A 15,649-nucleotide genomic window follows, 5' to 3' on the forward strand; every position below is an offset into this window, starting at 1 on the left:
GGTAAAATGGTCCTTCTTTGTGTCTAGTGTTGGAGAGCATATGGCAAATTTCCACCTAACAACAGCCTTGGTTTGCAACACAAACTAATTCCCATGTTAATTCTTTTAATTACTGTGTGTGTGTGTTTGTGCACACACGAGTCTCTGTGTTGTTTTGTTTCTTTAAAGGGAATCAGTGACCTTAAAAAAGCCAAGGCAGACTTAAATCTCAATTCACCCCTTTGTACCATCACTGACTTAGGGTTGGGGTCATGGTGGTGGCTTTGTCCTCTCTGCTGGTGGTGAACAATGTTCTGTGCTTGATCTTTGTGGGCCAAGATAGGGCTAACAGTTAGATAATGTCTATACTGGGTGCTGTGGCCTTGGGCCTCTGATGATCCAAACATGCTGAATACAACATGACCCTCATCTTGCCTTTATGTGGGAACTGTAGGGCCCAGGGAATACGGAAGAATATCCTGAAGTCTTGACCTGAGATGGCACTAGAAACATTGTCCCTTCAATGCTCTTACTTGGTAACAGTTTTCTGATTTATCAAACCTAAACCAATTCCAAAAACTAGAAGCTTGTGCCCTTTATCATTCCCTTCAATCATCCTGTCCCCTCCTAACTCTGTGGCTGGACATGATATTGACTGCACTGGATGCATCCTCCCTTCCTTTTTTTCGTGTTGGCTTTTTATGTCTGTTATTCCCAGGGTTAAATATAAACTGAATTCATAGGAGTAACACAAACAAAAGCAACCTGGAATGACCTGATTGCTCAATATGCACTGGCAAAAAGACATGAGGCAGCCAAGGAATTTGAAAGAAATAATGAATCAATTACAGAGAATGGAGTAGAAGAGGTGTTTGACTTGCAGTTTGAACTGATTATTCGAAGACTGAATATGGTGCAGTCCAGACAAAGTATCTGCCTGGGAAAACCCTACTCATTTTGCAAACAGAAGGCAAGAAATATTATAAGTCAAAGGGATGCTGATGCATGTGAGGACAAACCATTCAAATTCCATCAGAGCAGCTGAATTTTTACATGCACTTGAATCATCTGTTTAGTTTGTTGTGCAAGGAAATAAACTGCTTAAATCTAGATATTTAAATTCAGATAAGCTCTTTTAAACTATTTTATTAAAAAAAAAAAAAAAAGAAAGAAATGCACTGGCATCAGATTTCCACCTTTGGGTTTCAGTTTTCCAGCTTGTAATAAAAGTTCAGGTTCTCCTGTGTCTACCCTTGTCCCAGGAAAGGAGTTGTCCCATAGCGCCTCTACCCCGATGCTGATCCTCCTGGCAGAAGAAGGCTGAAGTGTGAGTTTAGGATTAATTCCAGCTCCTGAATCCAAGGTGAGATTTTTCTTCCCAATCTCCAACATGCAGCTTTGACACTCCCTCTGCTGCTCTGCTCAGCAGAGATCTGTTTTGCCCTGACACAGAAAAACACAGGGAAATTCCATTATCATTTCTCATCCTCACTCTCTCCAGGGCTCAGAGGGAATGCCCCTTCCTCACTTCCTTCTTTTTGTGCAGCTCAATCCACATTTACCAGGAATAAATAACGATACCCCCTTCCCATCACTGTTTTTTTCAGTACGTTACCAGAACCAAACAAACTGCGGCATTTCCTAAAACATAAATCGTTTTTAAAAAATTCAGGCTGGCCAGCTGTTTGGAGTCTCCCAGCTAGGAATGCTGCCTTCAGAACCCACACTTGATGCTCCAGCACGGTCTCTGTGTTGCTCACCCATCTGTCCATCTGTCTGTGTGGCGTGTCGCCAGCTCTTAAGTTGGCCCGATCTTTATCCAGGGTACCAAAGCAACACGGATTTGGACTGACAGCCTCAGTAACTGCAAGTGTCACTTCTTGTGCTCAAAGTCCCTCTGCAGTGACAGCACTGCCTTCCTTGCTAGGCTGCTATCTCAGGTTGGTATTTCGCTCCCGTTGGCCTTTCTGCTCTGTTTCAGAAAACGGCAGAGAGATGTGGATGCAGAGCCATAGAGCTACTAGTGAATATAAAATAACAGACCCTGCATTTTTATATACATCATTTTTACATATATAAATGTGTTTCTTACACTTAGGAGTTACATATTTGAGGTACACAGACACGTAAGAAAATTCAATTGTTATATAATATCGAAACTCAGTCACAAAACTCCCATCGGTCTTATTGCGACAAGAATTTGCCCCTAAGGGTAATTTTGGTAAAGCTGTTTTAAATCAAGCAGGACCCAAATTTGCAGTCATTAGTTGAGTAGTACCACGCTCCAAGGAAGTCCCACCAAAATAAATGAATTTCTAATAGAGACATTATCCATTGTGGTTCTGGGAACCGGGTTAAGGTTCTGAGTGCAGTGAGTGTGGTTTTGCAGTATTTTTCTTTCTTCTGTATAGTTCAATACAGGAATGATCTTGTTGGAGTTGCAAAAGGCTTCTTGTTGGGACCATCACCATTTATAAATAACTTCTAAAATCCCTGGCTCAGAAGCAGCTTGTTTTCTTTACAAATTCCTCTTAATTTCAGTGGGCATATTTGCTCTGCAACCCTCACAAAGCAACAAGGCACTGCTTTTTTTGTCTGAGATCTGAGCAGTTTATGACTTGGGTTAAGGAGAGCATGTACCAGATTGTCACTGTAACCGTAATTTATCTCTCAGACAATTGTTATACAGTGAAACATAGAAGTTTAAATCTTTAATCTGAAAATAATTGATTTAGGTCCTTGTTTGCTATGATGACCTGGTTTATGCAGAGTTAATTGTATCTGAGTGGAGAGATCTTACACTAACTTTCTATCAATTAGCGTTATAATTGAACATTTACATTTAGAGCCTTTTTCATTAAAATAAAAATCTTTAAAAGGAAAAAGTGCCCCATGGAAAGAAAACAGCAAGATAAGACAATTCCATTGGAAAATTGCTGTCAGGGAAAGCTTGCATCACTTCTGTGGATGTACCACAGCCCCCCCATCTTACAGCTTTCATGACACTGAGCAGAGGAGTCAGGGCTGGTTCAGGGAAGGTTTGTTGGGCACCACACGGGCAGTCAGATGGAGTGCAGGGTCCCCCTGTGTCCCTCTGCACTCCAACCTGTGCTGGGGAACAGCAGCAGCTGGGTCAGTGTTCTCTATCCTGGCAGGAGCCAGAGATAAGGGCAGGGCTCGTTCCCAGGCACCATTACTTACTCTGGCAAACCAAACCAGCTACAAGAGCTCTGCAAGCTCACTGTACTCCTGTCTGTGGGAAGAAGGCTACAAAAGTGAGACCACTTCAGCACTTCAGGAAATTTCTGAGTCATGTACCGAAACCTTCCCGAGCCTAACAGAAAGTTCTTTAAAAAGTATCACTGGTGAGCTGTGCTTTCTGCAGAGGGACAGGGGTATAATTAGACCTGGATAACTATTTCCAAATTTCCCTATTTTCATTCTTTCCATTTTTATGTCTTTGTTTTTATTTTTAGCTTGCTTGTATGCCCTGTTCTTTTGTTAGCACAGGGTCTCGCTGAGATTCTTCATCAGATTAAGCCTTAAGAGAAAACACATGCACAGCGTAGCTCACAGTTTCTCTGCTGTTTCTGTAGAGAAACAACACAAAATCTGCAGCGGCACAGAGCCGTCCTCAACCACCCTCGTCCTCACACCGGCATTCAGGCTCTGTCAGTCTCCTTCAGGGGCAGTAATAACGTTATAATGGGACCCGGAGACAAAACTGTCAAATTCTTTCCAAGACAATCTTCCAGGCTCATCAGCATAGACAATCATTCCTTTCACTTCTGGAGTAATAGGAAGATTTTAAGCAATATCTTTTGATTTGAGTTGGACTTGGAAAAAATGACATAGCTGGGGGCCTTATTTGAAAATGCAATGAGACTGAAATGTAAAGTGCAATTTCCCATGCAGTCTGCTGGGAGAATGAGGCACTTGTCCCAGTTCTCTTAATTGTCTCTGATTGCTGTTTGTGTAGCACAGTCACTTCCTCGTCTTCGAAATCACCTTCAAGGGCTCCAACATTTTTCACTTCACTGTTTTAAATCAAGAAGGGCTAAACGCCCACCCATTCAACCATTATGCCTCTTTTATGTTATTTGTGTGGTTTATGCTATTAGGCTTTAAAATTTTGTTTATTTAATTGGCCTTAACAAGTACTTAAGTAACAGGTTTGAGGACACATCAGTGGGACTCGGCACATGTTGATTAAGGTGTGCTTAACCTGACCAGTTAATACTTTGTACCATTTTCCCAGCAGCCTGTTACTGTTATGGAAGAAGTGCTAATTTTCCCAAAATGGTTAGACCTTGATTATTATGTTGTTTCTTTATTCACACGGCTTCATTATTTTGTTGGCTCTGCTCTGTGAGAGATGAAGTAGTGCTATTATTTCTACTCCCAGCTCCTTTCAGTCTCTTGCAATCATTTAGGCACACGTGTGACATTACTCAGATAAGCAATTCTGTTTGCCTTCAATGAGAGTGGGCAGATGAATACACTCTGTAAAATGAGCTGCTTACCTTCAGGGCTGACCACAGGATTTTCTGGCGTACACCTGGGAATGAAAACGAGAAACAGTAAAAATCACAGCTGTATGTCCCACCAAATCTGCTGTGTTTAAGTAAAGAGCTTTCATTCACAAGAGATGTTCTGTCAGCTGGAAGCTCTAGAGCCTCTTTCATGTTTTGGGGAGCCTGAAGCAGCCAGGTAGTTAAAGGAGGAGAAAAGGTAAGGTATTCACAATGAGTGGAAGCCAGGGAGGCCACTTTGGCCTCTAAAACTGGAAAGTCTGTTTCAGTCTGTGGCTGGAATATTAGAAGCTGGTACTTCCAAGTTAACCGACACAGCAGAAATGCAACTTAGCTTTTTACATCAAATTATTCATGAAAGTCAGCAGGAGCTGGAGATAAACTATTCATTCTGTGCATATCTATGTGAAAGGGACTCTCAGGAGAGCTCCTCAAGGTCCTGCCAAGAAAACAAGTGAAAACATTTTAAGAATGGGAGGAAACATTTATAATTGAAATCACCAACAGCACACTTTGATTAGTTAATTCTACCAGAATAAAGATGCCACCTTTCCTTAGATGAGGGGGTGGCACAAAGGAGAGCAGAGGAGGGTATGAGGGCAGGAGGAAATGTGGCTGTCACCCCAACATATTCTGCCAGCCTGCTTTTAAACATGACACCACAGGACCTCTGTGACCCTGATGCTCAAATCCTGACCCGAGAATACCCAGACACACCTGCCACCTCCCTCCTTCACTTCTTCCCTTGCTCTCAAACAATACTACAATGTCATCACACCACTGTCAGCATCTCATGGAGATGCATCTTATCCAGCAACTCCTACCACCTCATACTAATCCAAAGGGTTTCCAAAACCATGTATTAAGTAGCCCCTGATTCCATAACAGCACAGTTGCAAATGAAAGGCAACATTGCAGACAGAAGCCATCTCCTTTTTGTCCTTCTTTGCTGGAGAATTAAAAAGTGGAAATGGTGATTCAATGTCACCTTATTTTTCCATGGCTTTTTATTATTATTATTCCAACTACCATAGCAGTTCTGTCGGATCATGGCTCTGAAGGAGCTGACAACAACTACAGATGGGCAAAGCCCAGCAGACCACAGGGAAGGAAATAATAAAATAAGCCTGGTTAGCACGTGTTTGGGGAGACTCAGAACACCTGCACTTTCACCTTCAAGAAAATAAAACTCCATTAGTATTAAAGACAGTGCCAGTTTCAGATCACTTAAGCTAACTTTGTTTTTTCCCCACAAAAAGAAAGTTAGTGAATTTTCTTTAAAGCCCCTAGTCTAGCAACAAGGAAAGCGAATAAAGATGTGTTTAAAATGAAAGCTTTTGCTTTAAATACAGCATTCAAAATGAAAAGTGTTAACTGGTTTTTGTTCTTTGTCTTAAATAACATGTTAAAGTGTTTCTTAGCAGTATTGGTGGCAATGGGAAGAAGTCAGGGTTAACTTGGCAGAAACCCCAACCCACACTTAGCTGCTCCCTTTTGTAACAGTGAACAAAGGTTTTATTAACATCTTACCCCTTGTTGGGCTCAAAAGTCTCTTTTCAACAGAACAGGAGCCTTGGGTCTTCAATTTGCAGTTCTGTGGAGGGGATTTGTGCCTTCAGAATCGGCATGTTGTTCAGCATTTGCTTACATTTATCCCCTTCAAAAGTTATCTATGAGAAGCAGAGATTTTTTTTTTTTAAATCTGTATTTTTAAATAAATCACCGTGTACCCATAGTGTCCTCTTCTCTAAAACTGGATGTCCTTGCCCCAGACTCTGAGCATCAACCCTATCCCAGTCCAAACCCAAAATGATTAATTCACTGCCTCTTGAGGACCCACCATACTGCCAGTCCTTGCTCCTTGCTGGATTTAAGATGAGGCATTTTTGGAAGGATAATCTGCTGTCACCTGGCAAGAGATATTTCAAGACTGAGCATCTAATAGTCACTTTTACAGAGAATCCTGCAGTTTGCAGTCCTTCACAGTGAGGTGGTGATGACATCCAAGGCATTCAGACCTCCCTCACAAGCACAATACCCTCTGTTTGACTCGAGCCCTAAGGTCAGCCTTTCTCATGTGTCAAGGCTTCCTAATCCACTTTAATATCCAAACACGTCAGCATTTCCTGATGCATTTTGTGCTTTGCTTCAAGGGCACAAAAGCATGTTGTGGGAAATGTGTTCCCTTCCTTCATGGAAACAGCCTTTAACCTTGTTCATGCTCCAAGGAAATGCACCTTTGTGGCCTCAGGGCACTGTGAAGAAGCATCCCCTGTGCTTTTTGCGTCCTTTTGAGTGCTTGATCTCACTGAAAAGATGGAAACAAAGAGACTGGCGTGCTTTTTTAAATGGGAATCAAAAAAATCCCACTTATTTTGCAAGGATTTTTAGCAAATTTAATTTTTTTTTTCAAAGCAAATAGCAATTTCTCAGCTTCTTCAGCGAGGTCTGTGCTTCCAGCTTGTGTTCCAGCTGCTGTAAAACAAGGAATAAATGGGGCTGCTCTCCTACCTCGAGAGGGCACCACGAGACAGTTGAAAAAAGGAATGGAAGCAAACAAGCTTTACCTCAGGCAAATATTCCTGTCAGGAGGATGTTCAATTAGAGTAATTAGCAATAATCACATAAGCAACAGGATCTTCCCTTACCTCCCTTCACCCCTCGGAAGAATGGAGTCTGCTTCATTAAAACCTCCGCTTCCCCCTTAATCCCAGGGACCCGTTCATGGGGGCTTCCTTCAGAAGGAAGGAAGGAAGGAAGGAAAGAAAACCAGAGGACCTGGATTCACCAACGCAGCTTCCCAGTGCTGCTGCCAAGACGCCGGGTCAACGTGTTAACTGTAAATGGGAAAAAAAACCAAACGTATTAAGAATCATCTGACTTCAAAATGGAAGCTTTAAAAGAGGGGAAAACTGTTAGACATTAACAGGACCTATTAAACACACCGTGTGACTGCAGCTACACTTTCTGTGACGACTCTGACCCACTTACAAGAGATGAGCTCTGTCTATAAAGCAGGATTTGTTTTTTTTTTAATAAATAATTTTGTGTTTTCCTTCCTACCACCTGGTATCCAACCAACTTAGCTGGACAGTACCTAATTTGCAGGGAGAAAGCTGAAGTTTTGGCAGATTTGCTGAAGGTCACATGAAACCACGTGTGTTTAAAGAAAGGAATTTTTGACTTTTTTAGCCTGGGCGCATCTCAATCCAGCATCTTAAACTCAGGGCCATTCTTCCATCCTCCAAATCAAAATGTCCCGATGGGGAGGTGCAGGAACTTGCAGGGAATAAAGACAGAAAGGCAGCCCCAGGCAAGGCTGGGCTGTGTCCAGACACACAAGGAATGGAGCTGAGGGGTTCAAATCTGCAGCCCAGATCTCCATGAACCCAAAGTGAGTCATGCTACCATGCCATGAAGACTTTCTGCCCTGATTTGCTTCAACAGTGAAGTTAGGAGTGAGCATATCGTAAATACCCTAAATGAATTTCAGCAACATTTCTACTTTTTCTTTGCTACATCCCTTTATAAAGTTATTCTAGTTGTACACCCTCTTGACAAATCTAATTTTTGGTGCTATTGATAAATTTGCAGCATAAAACCTGAAAGAAAACAAAGAAATTTCAAACCAAAGGAAGTAAATTAAATAAAGTAAGTAAACTGTGTTAATTACTCCGCGAGTCTGGGTAAAGGAAGGTAGCTAGAAGGTTTTGCATGTGCTTAAATTTCTCCGTGTGGATGAAAGAACAAGCCTGGTTTCTCCTATCTCCAAACATTTGAAAATAAAGGCTGCCTCCAACACAAAGACATTTTCCTTACTCACTTCCAAGAAACCAGAATTGTTCTCTTAATGTCCTTAGTTCACTGTCTGAGACATCCAATATAGACTGGAAAGTTTGGATTCAAGGTAAAGCCCAAAGTAACAAATTTCACAGTTGGGTGTAAATCCCTGTCGTGACTCAATGACTGTCCCGTGAGAATGGCAAAAGTAAAGGAAAAAAATAGGAGTTCTCTGACAGCTCCATTAGGCTCCAGGTCCCTTCTATCCCCAAAATAACATGCAACAGGATAAAGACAAAGAAAAAAACTGGACATATTTAGGACATTCGGCAATCTGATGGCGATTCCAGTTGGTGACATTTCACAGCCAGGATTTTGCTGTATCCTCTGTACTCAGGACACCACATGGACACTTTGCTTCTCACCATTGGTGAGCTGAGGGCAGAAAAAGTGAGGCCTTGTTGTTGGAAAGAACAACCATGCAGAAAAAAAACAGGATACAGAGGAAACCGTGAATTTCAGTTATATAAATAAAGAGAAAATAAGTAGTTCATTCATAACCACGAGGATTCCATTCACACATGTTTCTTTTGGGGCAGAATTACTGTGATTGAAACAGAAGTGCTATAAATACCACATTTTAAGACTCAAATTACAACACAGAGAATTAAATAACTGCAGTTGCTCATTTCTGTATAGATTTACACAGGTAATACTTGTATGGATTGCTTTTGTCCTCGTTTCAGATTTCTGACATCCTCCAGAGCTCTGGATGATGATATGGTCCTACAGATGTGAGGGTCATGAAGTTAAAAAACTAGACAACTAATGATGTGTGCATTTTGTGGGGACCTCAGATACTTCAACCTCCATCCCTCCAACTCTGTCCCAAGCAGTTCTTTATAAAGATTTCCAAATGGCAAACAGCAGTCTCATCAAGGGCAACTCAGAGAATTGCAAAGTCCTGCACACAGAGATTAATAACCCCAAGTACCAGTAGAGGATGAGGCCAACTAGTTGAAAAGGAGCTTTGCAAGGAAGGCTCTGGGGATCCTGGTGTTCAACAAGCTGCCCACGAGCCAGCAATGTGACCTGGCAGCAAAGAGGGGCAACAGCCTCCAAGGCCACATTAGGAAAAATACCTACAGCAGGTCAAGGGAAGTGATCCTTCTCCTCTCCCCAACACTAGTGGGGGTCACATCTCCAGAGCTGGGTCCAGTCCTGAGCTTTCCAGTACAAAAGATACATAGACATACTGGAATGAGTCCAGCAAAGGGCCATGATGATGGTTAAAGGACTGGAGAATCTGTTATATAAGGAGAGACTGAAGGAGCTGGGACTGCTTGGTCTGGAGAAAGACAAGAGAATCATATTAATGTATATAAACACATGATGTGAAGGAGTAAGAAGAGACAAACTCTCCTCTGTGGTGCCCAGTGAGAGGACAATGGAAATGCAATGGACACGCATTGCAATAGAGGAAACTCCACTTAAATATGAGAAGTTTATCCTGAGAGGGAAGTCAAACACTGGAAAAGGTTGCCCAGAGAGATTGTGGAGTCTTCCTCCTTGATGATACTCAAAATCTGACTGGACACAGCCCTGAGAAACTTGCTGTAGTTGGCTCTGCTCTGAGCAGTACTTGGACTAGACAACCTTCAAAGGTCCCTTCCAGCCTCAACACTTCTGTGATTCTGTGACTGCCTAGCCAGTTTTTTTTTCCCAAGTTATTGATGTGTTTTGAAATAGGAAGAGCCACAAGCTGTACAAACAAACTTCTGCGCCTGGAAAAGCTGAATTAATTGCTAGAATCACACCAGTCAGCTGGAGAGAACGCAAGTTTCTGTTCCATGGCCTGCCAACATAAACATTATTGTTGCAGAATCCGAGCTGTAGCCGTGGGCTGTACGCCAGATTTCTTGATGTGTCTCCTGAACGTTGACATTGTATCAGCTCCCTGATAAGAGCTGTATGGGATAGCAATGGGAGAGGCTGAAATGGGGATTGAGCCCGTGCCACCAGTTCTCCTGCGCCAAAAGGGGTACAGATGCCTCAGCCCAGCCAGAAAATCACCCCGTGGCAAACAAGTGCCAGACACGGGAAAGAACTACGGAGATGGTTCCAGAGCACCCAACAGAGACACCTGGCAGAGCTGGCCTTCTTGTACTCTGGGGAAAACTGCCAGCAGCCCCCAGACCCTCCTGTTCATTTCTAGTCTTCCACCCAGCCCCTGGACGAGAAGCATTTCATGACCGTTCATTTCAGCAGAAATATCGTGCTATTCGGTGACTGTAGGGGGAGTGGGAGCAATGGCCAGGCACCAGAGCAGCAAGAGGGATAAGCAAGACTGAACAGTTCTAGAAGGTGTGGGCTGGCAGTCACATGTATATTTGCTGTGGCAGGAGAGGGAGAGGATGAAGAGTTGGCCCTTGTTAGCACCACGCGGTGCCATGGGCGTGGGGGACAGCGTCCTGGGGACATCCACACTGTGGTGCAGCCATTCCCACCAGGGTGGAACCATCCAAACCTCTTCATGGATGGAAAACAGGAACGGAGAAAGAACAGTCCCTCCCTTCCATTTCCTGGTTAAATGATGAGCTGTTTGGTCACAATAAGGGAGATTCTGTTGCCAGCTTTACTTGTTTGGCAGAGGGCTTTTTAAAGCTGCAGTTCCTGGAATACATTTAAGCTTCTATTTTTTTTCAGGCCTAATGATTTCAGAAAAAGCAATCTAAATATAATTCCTAAAGACACAGAGCTGAGAAGCAAAACTCTTCACATCTCAAAATCGTTGAGCCTAGCTTTTAAATCCATCATGTAAGTTAGGGGAGGAGGTCTACCTAATTATTTCATCTGCAAAGACAGATGAAAATACTATTCTAAAGTACGTGGAGTGTATTCCAAAGTCCAATTTTAGGTCTAATAGTGTGCTCTGTTACATCAATCATCATATGGCTGTAGGTTCCATAGATTCAATTGCAATGCTTGTCTGCCCCCTTCTATAATGATGACATGAAACAAAACAAACTGGAGATAGATACTAAGGAATTATTTGTTTTGAAAAATGATTGCACATTTTTAATCATGTTTGCCATGGTTAGTTAAGTGGACTTGTTCAGGAACAAAATAAATTTTAAGGTTGGTTTTATTTTTCATTTTGTAATATACTATGTCTCTGAATGTTGAACTATAATTTATTTCTAACCACGGTGGTGTTTTTGTAGGGCACACGATAAACATCCAACAAAGCACGTCCTCTGCATTTTCTTACTGCTCAAGCAATTTTCACTTCAAACCATGTTATTCTTTAGTCTTTGCTTTCTTGTCCAGTTCTGCACATCAGATGTCTATAATTGCCATCCCCCAAATTGCAAACACAGCCTGTTTATTTCTCACATCCAAAACAGAAGCACAAGAATAAAGGTTGACTAACACAACTATAATTGTTGTTCACTAGAACAATCCACCGAGATGCAAACCTAGCAAAGTTTGTAAGCATATATTTAATTTAAAACATGTTAGCATTTCCATTGCCTTTGAAAGAATATGTTTTTTGTTAAGGCTTCTCTATAGAAATTCTCACACTTGAATTACCCACAGGCTTAAAGACCTTCAGTGGATTGAGGTCTGAGCACCTCACAAACTGAGCAGACCCACTTGCACAGAAATTAAATTCCTTTATTGTCTTTACGTTGTAATAGACTCAAACTTCAATTTAAGTTTTGAAGTGGAGAATAGAAATACGACATACATGTTAAGTGAAATTTCAGATATAAGGGTTTCTAATCTGCAAAAAGCTTCACTGGAAGTGGTTTGTTCTCAGCAAATTACCTGTGACAAGTCAGGATTTCACTGATCAACCTCTCAAATATTCAGTGTCTGTTCAGAGGAGTATCTTAAAACTCATCATGCCCAGTCCTTGACGAGGAACAAGAATTCAATTCAAACTGAAAAGAGGCAGTGCTGAAAGAGGTTCTGACATTCAGAAAGGGTAGGAGGATAAAAGAGAGAGAAAAATGACAGACTCAGTCTGCACCATTACTAAAATTAGATCACTTCTTTTGTTCTCCTGAACCTTCTGCTCTATTTGCCAGGAATCATATTAGCAACAGAAACTGTGAGAATCTGTCCAACCTTATTAGAGAAGCTGGACACAAAGAAATTATGAAAATCTTTTCTAGATGTACTTGCACATAAAAAGAAAAAAGGCAGAGTTTTAGAATTCTGCAAGATTAGATCAAAACCCCATGTCAGAAAAACTGGACATCAAACTAACGAAGCTTAATTAACAGTATTGCAGTGTGCTAAGCACCAGCACGGCACAGGACTTTACCACTTGTCTCTCTATATATTGTTCTACTACTTAGGACAGACCTGGATAGCCTTAATCAGAGGCTGAGCTCTTCTCAAGAGCAACCAGTTCACCCAAAATGTTGCTCTCCTGTCTAAGCATGCTGTACAATACCGCCACCTGAGAGAACTGTGAAGGGCCAGTTCTTCTCCTGGGAAGTATTGGGATGGTTGGCAGTGAATCCTTTCTCCACATGGATCCTAAGAGTCTGTAATGCTGTAGGGACAAGAGATGATCCTGGTGTATACCAAGGCATCAGGGCTGAACTCCTTGATATTGTGGGAATTTCACCTGAGAATCCTCACACTGAGATCTTCCCTTGCTGCCCTGCTTTCTTGAAAACATAATTAGAAGCAACAGGTAAGGACTAATTAATACTTTAAGTCAGGCACACAAGGGAAATGCTTGTCCTTGGTTGATGGAATCAGACTCCTTCTCTGGTTTGATTGACTAGAATAGGAGATAATGGCTCTTCCATAGTCTTGTCTGCAGCTTCATGGTTAGGACATCTTTCAGGAACAGCACAGTGAGCCAAGAAGGTCCTTGGCCTCCTTCCTCTTGGGGTGGGCAGACACCAGCCCCCCTCACACAAAGCAGTTCCTGGCACCACACCACTGCTTTTTAGTATTTGTTAAGCAGGTACCAGCCCTACCAGGGGCATCCCTGCTCTGAGTGGATCAAGGCACTTCATGCACCATCACAAAACAGCTGCACTAAGACAGCAGCTCAGACCTGCTCCTGCAGAGATGTTCCCTAGTGACCCACATGGCAGCTCTGCACTCAGTGGGCACCCAGCTCCCTCCAGAGAAACCTCCTTCACTCCATTCCCAACACTGCACAAAGCCCAAATGTCTTACTGAGATCTCTGAATTTTCTTGGTCAAGAATATTTTTAAGTTGTTGCGAAGTTGGATGCCTTACGGTGGTGACCCAAACCTGGCCTTTAACAAGTAGCACGTGTGCGTATGACCATTTTTAATTGGGTGAAGTGCTCAAGGACACAGGACACGCTGCCTCGTAGGTGATACGAACATTCCTACTGCAATGGAAGCTACAAACTGTCCTGGAGCTCCAGCAGTAAAGGGTTGTGTGTCGCTGGGGCGGAGTGTCTCACACACGATCTGTCTCCGTTTATAACCACAACATCCGTGTGGCCACGGACTGTGGTGTAAATGACAACTGTGAAGGCTGCATGGCCACAGGACTGTTGCACCCTGTCAAACTAAAGATGCAGAATATCCCAAAGTCAATCCTGGGCTGTCACTTACGATTCCAGTGGTACCACAAATCTGCAATTTGTAATTCTCTCTCTGTCCCTTTCTCCTCAGATCAGTGACAGATTCTCAAAACACAGCAATTGAAAGAGACTTCCACGGGAAGCGAGTCTTTCCCAAAACATAAAATATTTAACTAGATTGCTTCCAGAATCGAGATGTTTTCGGCACTAGATGCAAAGAAGGGAAAAAAAGGAAAACCTTGCCGTGTTAAACAAAAAGAATTCCACTCCCAGATCCTGATTTTAAGAATATCCTACACAAACTGAAAGGAAATCTGCAAACTCAGACTGCTTTATCCTTCCCTGGGAAGAATACAGTTCTCATAAAATCCAAACCACGTTACACACAAAATTAAATTTATAAGAAACACATTCATATTTTAATATTGTAAAAAACAGCTAGATAGCAAGTCTGAAATGACTTGAAGCATATGCTTAGCTGCCAAACAGGGAGGGCAGCTGAATGGGAGCTGACACTTCAGTTGACGAAACTCATTACATGGATGTTCCCCTTGAACTCTTAGTGGTCACTCTTGAAAGTCATCAAAAGCCTTTGCCTTTGGGAAAACACAGGTATCTTCCACGTGTAGGAAAGGAGTACCTTTCCATAAAGTTTATTTTAAAGGGATAAAGTCACCCAGAAAGAAGCGAGCTCCTTTGCATGTTTTTCTGCCAGCCTAAGGCCGTGTGTCAAAAGGCATTACTTCCAAGGGAGCCACAGGAAAGTAGTCATGGATAACATACATCCAGCACATGCAGCTTTCCACAGCTACACAGACAGATACATCCCTGTAGGATGCAGGACAAAAAGACTGAGTAAAACATTGAGTCAGACTTCACTCTGACATCTCCTGTTTGGGAATGCCAGCCTACAGATTGCAGTATAACAATAATTAACTTTGGGCATCAGGAGAAAGAGAATAAACAATTCCATGATCTAATTTGAAAGTAAACTTCTTTTTTACCTAGCACTAATTATCTTTAAAAAATAATTTCCTACAAGCTCTCTCTTCCTTAATAATCAATAAAAGCAAGAAAGCATCTGTTTCTCTTACCCCTATAGCTGCACACAAAGATGCATCCCAAACAGGAATCACTTTTTCTGTTTACCTTTAAAGAGAAGAGAGGTCAGCAAGAAAAATATTTACACCTGCACTCATCACTCTCAACAAAGTAAACATTAAAAATATGGAAATGTGCATATTATTATTATTATTTGGGGAGTCAGGACTAATAGTTTTTTCACAAACTAAAAATAAGCAAGCCAAAAACAAAGTCCCAAATCCGGAAATAATTGCGTCATAACCAGCAAAGGACAGCTGGAGTTTGGCAAAATTCACCTAAAAGAGTTTACTCTGTTTTAGCAGGTTTTATCTTATTTTCAATGACCAAGAAAATTCTTAGAAGTCTTAAGAGAAATAAATTACTATGCTCCATTCTCCAGTAAATATCTTGGAGTTTGCACTGACTGAAATTCCGATTTATTCTTTTGAGCAAGAGCGAAATCACAGAAAATGATTTCTCAGAGTTTTGAAGAAGCTTTCTCTGAGTTCTGAAGCACAAGTGACAGAACTGGCAAAGAAACAAATACAGTGTCTGCCTCCCCCTGCTGCAACTGTTATTTAGGCTTTACATATTCCAGAAAGGAATCATCATCTTTACAAAACTGTAACTGAATTGGGAAACTGGGACAGGACGAAACTTGCCAACTAAAAAGTAAATACCTGCTACC

At 41.9% G+C, this 15,649-nt stretch overlaps 1 long non-coding RNA gene across 2 annotated transcripts; it reads right to left on the reverse strand.

Annotated features, from left to right (window-relative positions):
* Positions 1-1,144: 1,144 nt before the first annotated feature.
* Positions 1,145-7,340, reverse strand: LOC108493723. 2 transcript variants are annotated; one of them, XR_001873568.1, is made up of 4 exons: positions 7,160-7,340; positions 6,042-6,181; positions 4,503-4,537; positions 1,145-1,422 (listed from the first exon to the last, which is right to left on the reverse strand). It is a non-coding gene; the product is annotated as an uncharacterized LOC108493723 (long non-coding RNA). The 2 variants fall into 2 exon arrangements; XR_001873569.1 differs by having other exon boundaries at positions 4,503-4,950.
* Between the last annotated feature and the right edge of the window lie 8,309 nt (positions 7,341-15,649).

Source organism: Lepidothrix coronata, unplaced genomic scaffold, assembly GCF_001604755.1.
Source record: "Lepidothrix coronata isolate B3197 unplaced genomic scaffold, Lepidothrix_coronata-1.0 Scaffold19, whole genome shotgun sequence".
Lineage (NCBI taxonomy): Eukaryota > Metazoa > Chordata > Aves > Passeriformes > Pipridae > Lepidothrix > Lepidothrix coronata.